The sequence below is a fragment of the Mauremys mutica genome, chromosome 8 (genome assembly GCF_020497125.1).
Source record: "Mauremys mutica isolate MM-2020 ecotype Southern chromosome 8, ASM2049712v1, whole genome shotgun sequence".
NCBI classification, from domain to species: domain Eukaryota; kingdom Metazoa; phylum Chordata; order Testudines; family Geoemydidae; genus Mauremys; species Mauremys mutica.
Window position 1 is genome coordinate 74,703,463 of NC_059079.1, and position 13,221 is coordinate 74,716,683.

Here is a 13,221-nt window from a genome sequence, read left to right on the forward strand (position 1 = left end):
AGGAATGGAAGGCCTGTCGTATGAAAGGAGACTTGAGGAGCTCGGTTTGTTTTCCTTAACCAAAAGAAGGATAAGAGGAGATATGATTGCACTCTTTAAATATATCAGAGGGATAAATACCAGGGAAGGAGAGGAATTATTTCAGCTCAGTGCTAATGTGGACACGAGGACAAACGGATATAAATTGTCAGTCAGGAAATTTAGGCTTGAAATTAGACGAAGGTTTCTAACCATCAGGGGAGTGCAATACTGGAACAGCCTACCGAGGGAAACAGTGGGGGCGAAGGACCTCCATGACTTTAAGATTAAGCTAGATAAGTTTATGGAGGAGATGGTATGATAGGATAACGGGCTTAGTCAATAGGTCAATTAAGTGCCACACTGGTAAATAGTACAATGGGTCAATGATATGATATTCTTAACCTTTTTCCAGAGGGTATGGCTGGAGAGTCTTGCCCGCATGCTCGGGGTTCAGCTGACCGCCATATTTGGGGTCGGGAAGGAATTTTCCTCCAGGGTAGATTGGCAGTGGCCCTGGAGGTTTTTCGCCTTCCTCCGAAGCATGGGGCAGGGGTCGCTTGCTTAAGGAGTGGGTGGATCGGCTTATGTGGCCTGCATCTTGCAGGAGGTCAGACTAGATGATCATAATGGTCCCTTCTGATCTTGAATTCTATGATTCTATGATTCCCACCCCCACCACATTTGTGCTCCCACATGTGGTCAATACGCCTGCAAAGAGGCCAAGATCGTGGCCCTCACTATGCAATCAGGCACCAAAAGTTTGGCCCATAGAGCTAAATACTTTGGGCAAGATGTAGGCTAACGTCAGGCAAAGACATACAGCACCTCCATAAAGTGTGCTGAGTGCTCACTGCTCCCAGTCTGGCAATGGGAGATGCAAAGATCTCAGCATCTCTGAGAGCCAGACCCTATATTTCAGAACCTCCATGGGGATTTAAGTGCTCAGCTTTAAGCCCCCACTAAGGAAAAGCTTGGCCAAGACCTTTAGGGCCCCTACTGACAACCGTGCAAGGATCACGGTGGGATACTGCACAGATCAACGACCCTAGGCTTAATGCAAGGCATGAACAAATTGCATACGTGATCCCAGCATGGTGAGGGAATGAGCCTTGCACTTGGTCCTGGGGAAATAAGTTACATTTCCCCCAGTCCTGGTCACTGAGCAGCAGGTAAACACTTGCTTTGGGCTCCCTGTTGCAGCAGGACTCCTGCCAGCCTGAGAGCTTTAGTCATCACCAACCCACTGTCCCCGCTCCAGGTTGTGTGTAAACACTGGGTAGCTGCCACTTCCTTGTTTGTGGAAACAAGCCTGAGAGATGTGGCTGCTCCCCGTGCAGTCTGTAGCACGTGAGGCTGAAATCCCCAAGGGGAGTTGGAGAAATGGGGCAGCTTCTGCTCCCAGGAAACATGCCCCCTTAAGTGCATTTTGAGCTAACACCTATTTGATCAATACCAGAAGGCAACCCTTTCCCACTTCTCCCTGCCTACGCCCCATCTTTCGCATTCTCACCCTTCACAGCCACCAATCGGCGATCCCTTCCCCATTGGCCCTGGAACACTGTGGACAATCCACAGATTCCATTTCTAGGTGTCCATATTACAACCACCATCATCACAACCTCCTTGTTGAGCTGAGATGCCAGAGCCTGAGCAGGTCACAAACAATGAAACACCCTCTCATCCCTAGTGTTGGTATAGCCAGATCAGGGAGCAGGTCTACAGCCAGGGCCGTGTGGAGGAAGCTGCATCTGCCACTGCCCATGTTGGCCCAGCCCCGTCCGTTCATCAGGGCTGTTGATCTAAGACACCGCAGCAGCACTAAACTCACATGAATATCTGCACAGAGACCCCAGAGCTCAGGTATGGATCAGGTCTGTCCCATGTCTATGGGCTGTCCATGAGAAATGCAGAACACCATGCATCTTGAGGGGCCTATGACCCCCAGCTAGTGAGGTCACTCTCTCCTGGCTCTCGGGATTGCCCTGCCTGTGCTCTTTGATGTCATGGTATCATAGGCCAGAAGGGACCACCAGACTTTCCCTGTAAAACCTCCTTTCTCCCCCGACAGAGGGAAACTGAATGAGCAAGAAAGGGAAAGAGAGAGAGGAGACGGGGAAAGTCCTCCCTCTGCCTGCTGGGTCCCTACCACCCTGGCAGTCCCTGGCAGCTGGAGCTCCACTTGACCAAAGTTATCAGCCAGGCTGGAGGCACCCTGCCAAGCTGCATTGTCATTCACCATCTTGCCAGCGGCTATCCCGTGGCAGAAATGCCAAGAACTGCAGGCTCCCACACCAGCCGGGCTCCTGGGTGCAGGGAACCAGCAGCCCACCCAGTTGTACTGGCTAGAGCTGGTGTGAATGTTACATGCAGGCTCATGTGTCACCCTCGCAGGGATGTGGAGAGGCCCTGGCTCTCCAGGGCCAGCAGGGTATTGGGGAACAGTCACTAGCGCGGTAGCTGTGCATAGCACAACGCTGGCGGTCAGACCAGGCCGGCTTTGGAGGAGATGGCAGTGTTGTTACAACACACTCACTCACTCAGACATAACAAGCTTCTCTGGGCATTTTGCTACAATTTTCTCCAAGATAACAAGCTACCTCCTTGTATACAGTGCAAATACTGCAACACGCCCCCAACACATGAGCAAACATGGGCTGTTTGTACTGTAACCAGCCGGTCTAGATGGGCAGGGTGCAGCCAGCAGCCTGGAAGATCATGTGGGGTGTCCTGTTTCATTTGGAGAACAAGGGGTGGGGGTATAGGATACTGTAATTCCAGAGCAGCAGCAATGCTATGCCAGCACCTCTTGGCAAAGCCCAAAACTTTGCTTGAAAGAAATCTAGAGGACATGACAGCTGTCACTCAGCTGGGAAGACGAGGCCAGGGCTGTGCGAGCGCCTGTCCCAGTGTAAAGCATTGGTTCCCTGGTTCTCCCACTGTGGGAAAGGACTAGAGCGAATTTCTAATCCTCACAATGAGCTGTTCATTCAGTACAAAGGTGAGAGATCCCAGGTTAAGGGATCAGCACATTGCTCAGCAGCTGGGCAGCTGCAAAATAATCAAAAGCAAGTTCCCAGTGGAAGTCTCACTAGAGCGACTTCCCATCTCACCCATCCATGCACCTCCCAGGCCAGGCAGGCTTGCTGCCTACACTCAATCTGTTCTTCTAGCTTTTGGCCAGTGAAGGGCATGTCTGCCCTGGAACTGGACAGTCAGCAGTCTAGACGAGGGTGAACATGGTAAATCACTTGTCCCTAGGAGACTACAGAGTTTACCCACTTTGTACCACTGCACCTGTACACAGGTGTAGTGTCCAGGTTGGGCAGACATGCTGCACTAGCTCTGAGTGAGCGAGCATGCCAAAAAAGAGTGTAGCCGTGCCCGCAAAAGCAGCAGGAGGTGCTACCACTTGGGTACGTCTACACTGCAATGTAAGCCCAGGCTCAGCCCCCTTCTATCTACACACAAGTCACTCAGGGTACGTCTATACTTACTGTCCGGGTCGGCGGCTAGCGTTCGACTTCTCGGAGTTCGATATATCGCGTCTAATCTAGACGCGATATATCGAACTCCGAACGCGCTCCCGTCGACTCCGGAACTCCACCACCGCGAACGGCAGTGGCAGAGTCGATGGGGGAGCCGCGGACTTCGATTCCGCGGCGTCTGGACGGGTGAGTACTTCGAACTAAGGTAGTTCGAGTTCAGCTACCTTGCGTACCTTAGTTCGACCCCCTCCTTAGTGTAGACCAGGCCTCAGGCTCGGACCTAGGGGCCTAGGACCTTGCAGGGAAGGAGGCTTTGAGCTCGAGTCAAGCTGGGCCCCAGGGCTCAAGCCCTATTGCTTTACAGTGTAGACGCAGCCTCCCATGTCCACCAAAAGCATCCCCGCTCCCATGGGTTGGCTTCCTTTGTCCTGTCTATCCCCAGAGGCACCAGTCAACTCCAGGGAAACAGACACAATTCCTCGTTTTGTATCTCGGCGGGTCGGCACTTAACCCTTCCATTGGTTTCTGACCTCTGAGCTGCGAACACGCCTTCGAGAACCTTCTGTGCTTGCCGTGAAGACACGGAGCAGAAGAAGCCCTTTGCAGAGGGCCCTGCTTTGTGGTCACAGAAGCACAGCCAGATTTTGCTGGATCTCTGGTGTGAGGCCAGCAGCACAATGGACTTTAGTAAGAGCACCAGGAATGACCACACATACCAGCCAATAGCAGAGAAGCTGGCAGTGCTGGAAATTTACTGGATTGGGTGACCAGTGCAGGGAGCAGATTAAGTAGCTCCAGAGCAAATACTGGCAAACCAGGGACCAGAACCGCACCTCGAGCAACTCACCAACATCATGCCTGTTTTCTGAGGGTGCTGGGCACTGTGCCCAGCCCAGAGCCAGCAGTGGTGCATGATGACCTGGCCAGCCTGGATAGTGCCCTGCTAGCCCCAGAATCCAGCATGAGACTGATGCAAGCCAACAGCAGGTGCAGAGAGAGGCAGGCAAAGTGATTGTTCCTGAAACCGGTTCCAGAGGAGACTTTGCTGCAGCAGAACATCCTGGGGCCATACTCGGAGGAGCTGTTTAAGGGACACCCTACCCCTAACCCCACCCCGAGGAACAGCCAGCCATGGAACCAGCAGCAAATAGAAGCCGCCCCAGAGCCTGGTAAGTTTCTGGCTCTATGTTAGTGTTTATTACTACAGGAATGGGAGGGATTTCCACTCTGGGAACCAATGCAAAATGTATTGCAAGACCCAGCTAGCACCACGTATCTGCTACTGGCAGACTGTGCGCCAGGCCAGCGTCTTGGTGTCCCTCCGCCCCCACCATGTGGAATTCAAAATGGTGACCAGGAAATGTAAACAGTAAAAAAGTCTTGAAATGACATATTTTACCAGAAAGGTGCAGATTTCTACAGACATTCCTGTTTCCTAAAAATAACCACCTTCCATTGCCATGCCTGTCAGTACGCTGCTGGGTAACCACTCACGGGGTCATGAGCCACATGGAAACAGAGAACAGCAATGGAAATGTGCTCCATTTACAAATCTAGTCCATTTCAGTGACGTGTAGTCCACACAGTCCATGGGTTACAACACACAACTGGCGTTTGAAATTTTGTCCAGCTATGTGCCTGGTGGGGTGGGGTAGGATAGCTGGGAAGTCATAGAATCATAGAATCTCAGGGTTGGAAGGGACCTCAGGAGGTCATCTAGTCCAACCCCCTGTTCTAGTCCTGTGTGTTCACATGCAGCCGTAACAGGCTAAGCCCCGTGGAAGTTAACACAGCAGCCTGATGATTCCCTTATGAATTCTGACCTGATCCCAGGTGCTGGTAGCTGCAAACTTCTTCTGTAGCAGGAATTCCAGAGAGGTAGTCACATTTCAGGGAAGGGTGTATTTTCCATGGCCAACTCAGTAGCTGAACAGCCCCCTCCACTCATAGATGTGCTGTTCAGTCACCATATGTTTGAATACTTCGGTTGCACACCCTATGGGTTTCCCACCTGCCTCTTGGAATAACATCTCCCTTTGCCAATTGGTCACCACTAGAATTGTTATGGCCTCCAAAATGTTGAAGGCCTGAAATGACAGACAGTGCTTTTGTAGCACAGGTACTGATGGCACCCTCCCCCCAACCCCAAGTGGTTCTGCAATTTTTAGGGGGAAAATAAAGAGCAGCTTTGATTTTTGTAACGTATCATTGTCTCTGCACTTCTTTCGCTGTGATGAATCCAGCTGTGTCCAGGGAGCTTCCATGCTCTGAGCATCCCTCTCACAAGATACTGATGTTCAGTTTGGAAATGTATCATTTTGTGCCCTTGAAATTCCACATGGATTTTTTTCTATGCTCCTGCACTGAGCTATTGGAGATAATAACCCTCTGTATCTTGTTCTGTTCCAGGCCCCTCAACCTTGACAGGCTGCCGCGTCTCCACAGCTCGCTCACATGGCAGCAGAAGCCTGGACCAACTGACCTTCAGGGACCATTCCAAGAGGAAATGTTTCCATGGTGAACTTATGGTTGAAGTTCTGGACAGGCCAACAAGCAGGTCCAGTGCCAAAGACAGAGGGACTTATGGCTAGAGGAAAGGCATGCTGAGAGGCAACATTGTGGATGGAGATGTAGGCAGTCCAGCCTAGTAGTCAGAGAAGGAGTCAGGTCTAGTGGTTGGAGCTGGCATCCAGGTCGGAGAACAAAGCTGAGGGCCAGCATCAGAGTCAGCTGCTGATTACCAGAGCCAGGGGTCAAGTCAGAGTGAGAGCCAGGAATCGAATCAGACAGAGGGTCAGAGCCAAGGTCAGATAGCAAATGCCGGAGCCAAGGATCAAGCCAGAGACTGAGTCAAGTCAGAGGCTGGGGTCGGAGCCAGGACTGGTCACTGGTGATTGGAGGCGAGGAATAAGGGCAGGAACTGGAGGAGAGGCAAGGATGAATCATGGAGCAGGTGCATAGGTAGGAGCCAGGAGTGGAGCAGGAACTGGGTCGGGTGCAGGAGATAGGCACGAGCAGGGTCCAATACAGCCACAACTGGAAATCCCCTTGTTGCTTAAACAACTTTGCCCTCCTTCTGGCTTAAATAGCATCATTGGACCAATAGATGGAGCTGGGTGATCCTCCTATCAGGGATCCTGTGGGCGGGGCCTTGGCTGAGGCTATACTCCTTCTAGCTTCTCAGCCCACAAGGTTTCAGCAAACATTGGTGGAGACCAGGATGTGGCAGCTATCTGGGGACTCCCAGGCCTGGATACAAGACCTGGGACATCCCAGGTAAGAGGAAAGGCTCAGGCTGGCTGCATAGCTTGAGGATATGTGGGAGCAGGTGTTTGCTTCACAGTTCTTGGAACAGGAATGGTAGCTAAGGGAATTTGAGTGGCTGCTGTCACTACTGGCCGTGAGAGTATCAGCTCCTGCTGCGCCCGTACCATGGCTGTAGTATGTCTGAGCTGCCATCTGGGAAAAGCTTGGACACCTCTGTGGCTGGGCAGGGCAACTGTGGCCCACGCAGTCCTCCCTATTGACCTCCTCTCCTGGCACCAAGGGTGCCACAAACGTGGAAGGAAGGGAAAGGAGAACAGTGGGGCCAGACAGATGGTCTCGCTGCTTGCACGTGTTCATGTACTTCTTCCTTTTTCTTTTGTTGTTGTTGAGTTACTGTCGTTCCAGCTGTTGTGCAGGGGTAATGGCAGCCAGATGGCGGGCAGTGGTTTAATGGTGTATTTTTCTAATACATGTTTATAAATAAAGCTTTTTAATATGTCAGGAAAGTTTATTGCTGTCACTGCATGACATCACATACTGTGTATTTCAAATAAGAAAGGTGACAGGGACAACTGGGAATTAGTATGGAAACACTATTCCTCGGTGTGGTCATCTATAGCAATCACTTCCATCACTGTCTTGCATCAATCCATACTGCAAATCAGCCAACCCTGTGCCCCACTTGATAACCGGTCAGGTCATTCATAGTATATTGCGTAGCAATCCCCAAGCCCTGAATGCCCCCCCAAGCAATCAGCCTTCCCCTCCCCCCACTCCCCAAGCACATCCATAAAGGTACTATTCTCCCTCTTCCACTGGACCAGGCAAGTCCATAGTGTGGGAGCACAGAGCATCCCTGACTTCTGTTCCCTGGGTCCAGCTGTGGTAGGAGCATTTTCTGGCTGAATGTTCTGACTCAGTTGCCCCTCGCTATCATAGGCCCATTCTGGGGGAAATTGCTCAGCCCTGGTTTCACAAAGATTGTGAAGAGCACAGCAAGCCACTGTGATGCGGACAGTATTGGGATGACACTGGCATCCAAATGTGTCTGTAAACATCACCAATGGGATTTCAATCTGCCAAAAGCACATTCAGCAACCCTTCCATACCTGCTACGAGTGTAATGACACCGTCTTTTGCCAGGGCCTCTAAGATCAGGGTATGGTTTCACAAGCCAAGGCAAAAGGGGGCATGCGGGGTTCCCAGAATTACAGTGGGAATCGTAACTCCATTTAGGACAATGTCATTTGGTGGGACTAGGGTCCAGCCTGCCCACGAATGTAGACTCCTGACCAGTGGAAAACCCCAGCATCATGAACTTTCACATTGCAGCCCATGTTGACATTCATAAATCACCCCCTGTGGTACATGTGGTCCTGCATAGCAATGGACTAGTGCCTTGTGTGGTTTATGGACTCAAGCTCCTTGAAGAGAACAAACTATGGGCACAGGAGTCCCGGTACAGTTTGGAAACGTCATTCTCTCAAAAAACAAATTGATAAATTAAACAATGAAACAGCAATAAGTCACCAGGAGCAGATAGTATTCACTCACGAGTTCTGAAGGAACTCAGATATGAAACTGCAGAACAATTAACTGTGGTATGTAACCTATCACTCAGATCAGCTTTTGTACCAGATGACTGGAGAATAGCTAACGTGACACCAATTTTTAAAAAAGGCTTCAGAGGCAATCCTGGCAATTACAGGCCAATAAGCCTAACTTCAGTACCAGACAAATTGGTTGGAACATTAGTAAAGAACAGAATTATCAGACACATAGATGAACACAATTTGTAGGGAAAGAGTCAACACAACTTTTATAAAAGGAAATCATGCCTCACCAAGTTATTAGAATTCTTTGAGGTGGTCAACAAACATGTGGACAAGGGAGAGCCAGCTGATATAGTAGAGTACTTGGACTTTCAGAAAGTCTCTGACAAGGTCCCTCACTATAGGCTCTTAAGCAAAGTAAGCTGTCATGGGATAAGAGGAAAGGTTCTCTCATGGATCCGTTACTGGTTAAAAGACAGGAAAAAAGGGTAGGAATAAATTATCAGTTTTCACAATGGAGAGAGATAAATAGTGATGTCCACCAATGATCTGTGCTGGGATTGGTGCTATTCAACACATTCATAAATAGTCTGGAAAAAGGGGTAAACAGTGCGGTGGGAAAATTTGCAGACAATATAAAATTACAGAGGATAGTTAGGTCCAAAGCGACTGCGAGGAGTTGCAAAGGGAGTCTCACAAAACTGGGTGACAGAGCAACACAATGGCAGATGAAATTCAGTGTTGATAAATAAAAATCAATGAACATTGGAAAACATAATCTCAAATATACATATGAGGCAATGGGATCTAAATTCATGGTTACCACTCAATAGAGAGATCTTGGAGTCACCATGGATAGTTCTCTGAAAACATCTGCTCATTGTGCAGCAGCATCAAAAAAGCTATCCATGTTAGGAACCATTAGGAAAGGGATAGATAATAAGACAGAAAATGTCATAATGCTACTATATAAATCCATAGTACAGCTAAACCTTGAATACCATATGAAGATCTGGTTGCCCCATCTCAAAAAAGATATATTAAAAATGGAAAAGGTACAGAAATGGGCAACAAAAATGACTAAGGGGATGGAACAGCTTCTATACCAGGACAGATGAATAAGACTGGACTTTTCAGCTTGGAAAAGAGACGACTAAGGGGGGATATAATAGAGGTCTATAAAATCAGGAATGGTGTGGAGAAAATGAATAAGAATAACTGATACCAGAGGATGTTGTGAAGGCCAAATATAAAACTGGGTTAAAAAAAGGATTAGATACGTTCATGGAGGATAAAATCCATCAATGCTATTAGCTAAGATGGTCGGGGATGTAACCCCATGCTCTGGGGGGTCCCTTAGCCTCTGGCAGCCAGATGCTAGGAGTAGATGACAGGGGATGGATCACTGTTCTCTTCTGTTCATTCCCTCTGAAGCATCCAGCACTGGCCACTCAGAAGAGAGGATGCTGGGCGAGATGTACCATTGGTCTGACCCAGTATGGCCGTTCTTATGTTCTTATGTGAAGCCAGCAATTACTTCAGGAATATGTCTGACGCCCACCACCTTGGAGTCAACCACACCCTGACTGCCTCCAAAACCTCTGCCACCACTTTATCTACAGTCAACTTTCCAACACCAGACTGACTAGCAACAGACCTGTAACAGTGTGTGGCCAGCTTCCAGACTGTTATAGTAACCTGCTTCTCGGCCAGTATGGCTGCCCTCATGCGTGTCTTTGTACTGGAGGAGCTGGGCAAGCAGCTCACAAAGCCCCAGAAATGTAGCTTTCTTCATGAGAATTACTGGATCTACTGTGGTTATCCCAGGTCTGCAAGAGAATGTGGTCCCAGCAGTCTGTGCTTGTGGCCCTGCTCCAGAAGTGTCAGTTTACATAGGGGACATCTGCTGCTAAATCGAGTGTCATAAGCAGCATCAGTCAGATCCAGTCTGCCAAAGCAATAGAGTCCCGGCTTGACTCAGCCTCCGACCCCTCCACCTCTGTGGATCTGAGACTTGGGTTAAGTGTGATTTGTGTGTAGATGGAAGGAGGGTTAGGCTTGTGCCTGAGTAAAAGCACTGGAGTGTAGACATATAATGTGCGGATGCCAGAGCCCAGGTTAGAAAATGTTTAACCTAGGGTTGACAATCAGTGTAAGCTTTGGATTCTCTAACCCAGGGTGGGCTGATTCACGTCCCAGTGCCCCTAGGCTTACATTCCAGTGTAGATATACTCCCTCAGTGCAATCCCATCTGAGACCCTAGGAATGACCTCGGCAGCTGACCCATCCTGCTGCTTGTGCTGCCGCAGCGATGCAGTTGTTTTTAAAATCAGAGCTAGCTGTTGTATGTCAGCCCAAGCTGGAATTTTACTCTCCGCCCCTTCCCAGTGAAGACACATCCCTACTGGTAAATGACTCCTGGAGCAGGGCTTCCAGTGGCTCCAATGAGGGAACGGTCCATAGTTAAGGCTACGTCATGGAGGTCACGGAAGTCATGGAATCCATGACTTCCATTGACCTCCGTGACATTTTCTGCCCCAGGGCTGGAACTCCCAGCCAGCCCCGCCCCCGCAGCTCCCAGCCCCCACCCTCATGGGGGCACCCTGCAGCTGCCCAGCCCTGGAAGGGAGCCGGTGGACCCTGCAGCTGCGGAGAGTCCCTGCCGCCCGCTGTGGCTGGGCAGCTGCAAGGAGTCCCTGCTGCCTGCTGGCTGGGCAGCTGGCAAAGCCTGCAGCTGCCCAGCTGCCAGGGGGCGGGAGACACCCCATAGCTGCCCAGCCGCTGCAGGGGGTGGGGGACTCTAAGCAGCTGCCCAGCCGCAGTGCATGGGGGGGACCCCCCTGCAGCTGCCCAGACATGGCGGCCAGCCGGCAGATCTTACAGCTGCCCAGCCGTGGCAAGCAAGGGGGACCCCCCTGCAGCTGCCCAGTTGGCAGGCAGCGGGGACTCCCTGGGGGATCCTGCAGCTGCCCAACCATGGCCAGTGGCTGAGGGACCCTGCAGCTCCCAGATGTCCCGGAGGGGACCCCATAGCAGCCCAGCTCCACGGGCAGGGGGATCCCAGAGCTCCCACGCAACGCAGCGGCGCCGGTGGGGGACCCGGGAGCCCCAGCAGCAGTGGGTGCTGAACCCACCTACCACTTTTGTCAGGGACAGTTTTAGCGAAAGTCAGGGACGGGTCACAGGTTTCCGTGAATTTTTGTTTATTGCCCGTGACCTGTCCCCGACTTTTACTAAAAATACCCGTGACAAAAACCTAGCCTTATCCGTCGTCTAATCTCACCGTCAGGAAGATTTTCCTGTTATTCAGCCTATGCTTCCCTTTTCTTAATTTCATTGCATTGGTGCAAAGCCCCTCAGCTGCCCCATTAGCCCATGACCAGATCCTATTGCCTCTGTAACTATACCCCTGAGGGTGAGGCCATGCACGACCCATCACTATCTCCCATTCCCCCCATTTCTTTGGCTCATCCATTATGCCTACTCTTCTCCTTAGTTGTGTGACAGTAGCACGTAGAGACCGTGGTTGAGATCAGGGCCCCATTGTGCCAGGCACTGCACAAACCTGCAGTGAGAGACAGTCCCTGGCTTATGCTGAAAACGGTCAAAGGTGGGAAGGTCAAAGGGCCAGTGACTAGCACAAGGTCACACAGCACATCACAGGTACGGCCAGGATTAGAAGCCTGGTCTCCTGAATCCCACACCAGGCTCTGCTCGGCTAGACCATGCTGTCTCCTCTCGCACCTCTACCTAGAGCCCCTTGGCCTACCCTGGGCAGTGCCTCTCCCTAGGACCTGCGCTCTGCGAGGAGCTGGCACGCGTTCTCCTACCCCCACACTCACGGTTCTTTGTGTCCATATTCTCCTTTATTCTGGTTTGTTACCAGTATCATGGGAGCGTCTGTGAGTCCCAAGCATGGACCAGGGCTCTGTGCTGTTTTGGGGCTTGTCTCTTAAGTGCTGCCAGTTTGTCTGTCCCTTTGTGGTGCTGCGATGCCCACAACTGCTGTCGGTATCCCACCACTGGGCTCTCCAATGCCCGGCCCTGCCCTGCACTGGGACAGGGTGGTTCTGGCTCTGCAGTCCCAGGCCTTGCTGATGCTTTGTGGCTTCCCCCAGCATATCACACTGCAGGTTTGTGTCCCAGCAGCGCTTAGCTGTTGTTCCTAGTCCTGCTTTTACCGAGCCGCTTTGCTTGCTGGGCCTTTCCAGGGATTTGACTCGGCAGCTAGGTTAGATAAATGGTCCAAACGCCACCTCTCCTCTGCTCCCAGCACCGCAGAGATAGGTAACAGTGGTGGGGAGAGTGCACATAAGGAAGGTGATGCAGGTGATCTGAGGCTGGCTCAAGCCACGAAGCAGCAGGACTGGCAAGTGACGGGGCTGTGCTGGACTTTACCTGCCGGTGTCAGTGACAGAGCTGTAGACAGACTGTAATTCTCCATCTTGCCACAGGAGGGAGCCTCTACACAACACTGCACCCAAAGAAACTCCTTTTATGAGTATGTCCCAAAGGAACAGGTGCTTTGCATTGCAATGGCTCAGACCTTTTCAGTCTGAGGATTGCTCAGTAAGAGAGGGGACCTATCATGGGACATCTCCCCTCCTCCCTAATGGCCCTCCTCCCCCCAGCAGCCTCTGGCCTGCCCATGACCTCCCCTGGGTCCATCACTAGGGTTGATCAATTATTGAATAGCACTTACTGGGGATTCTGATCCACACAGCCCCCCACACCCCAGACTACTAGGAATTGGAGGGAACCTTCCTCTAGGTGTGCATTATGGGATTTGATCTCTGGCCTGGCTGTCACTTGGCCTTTCCTCGTGTATCTGTTCCTCAGACAGGTTTGGGGAGATTTTACACTATAAACCCATCCAGTTATGTTCACATATTGCT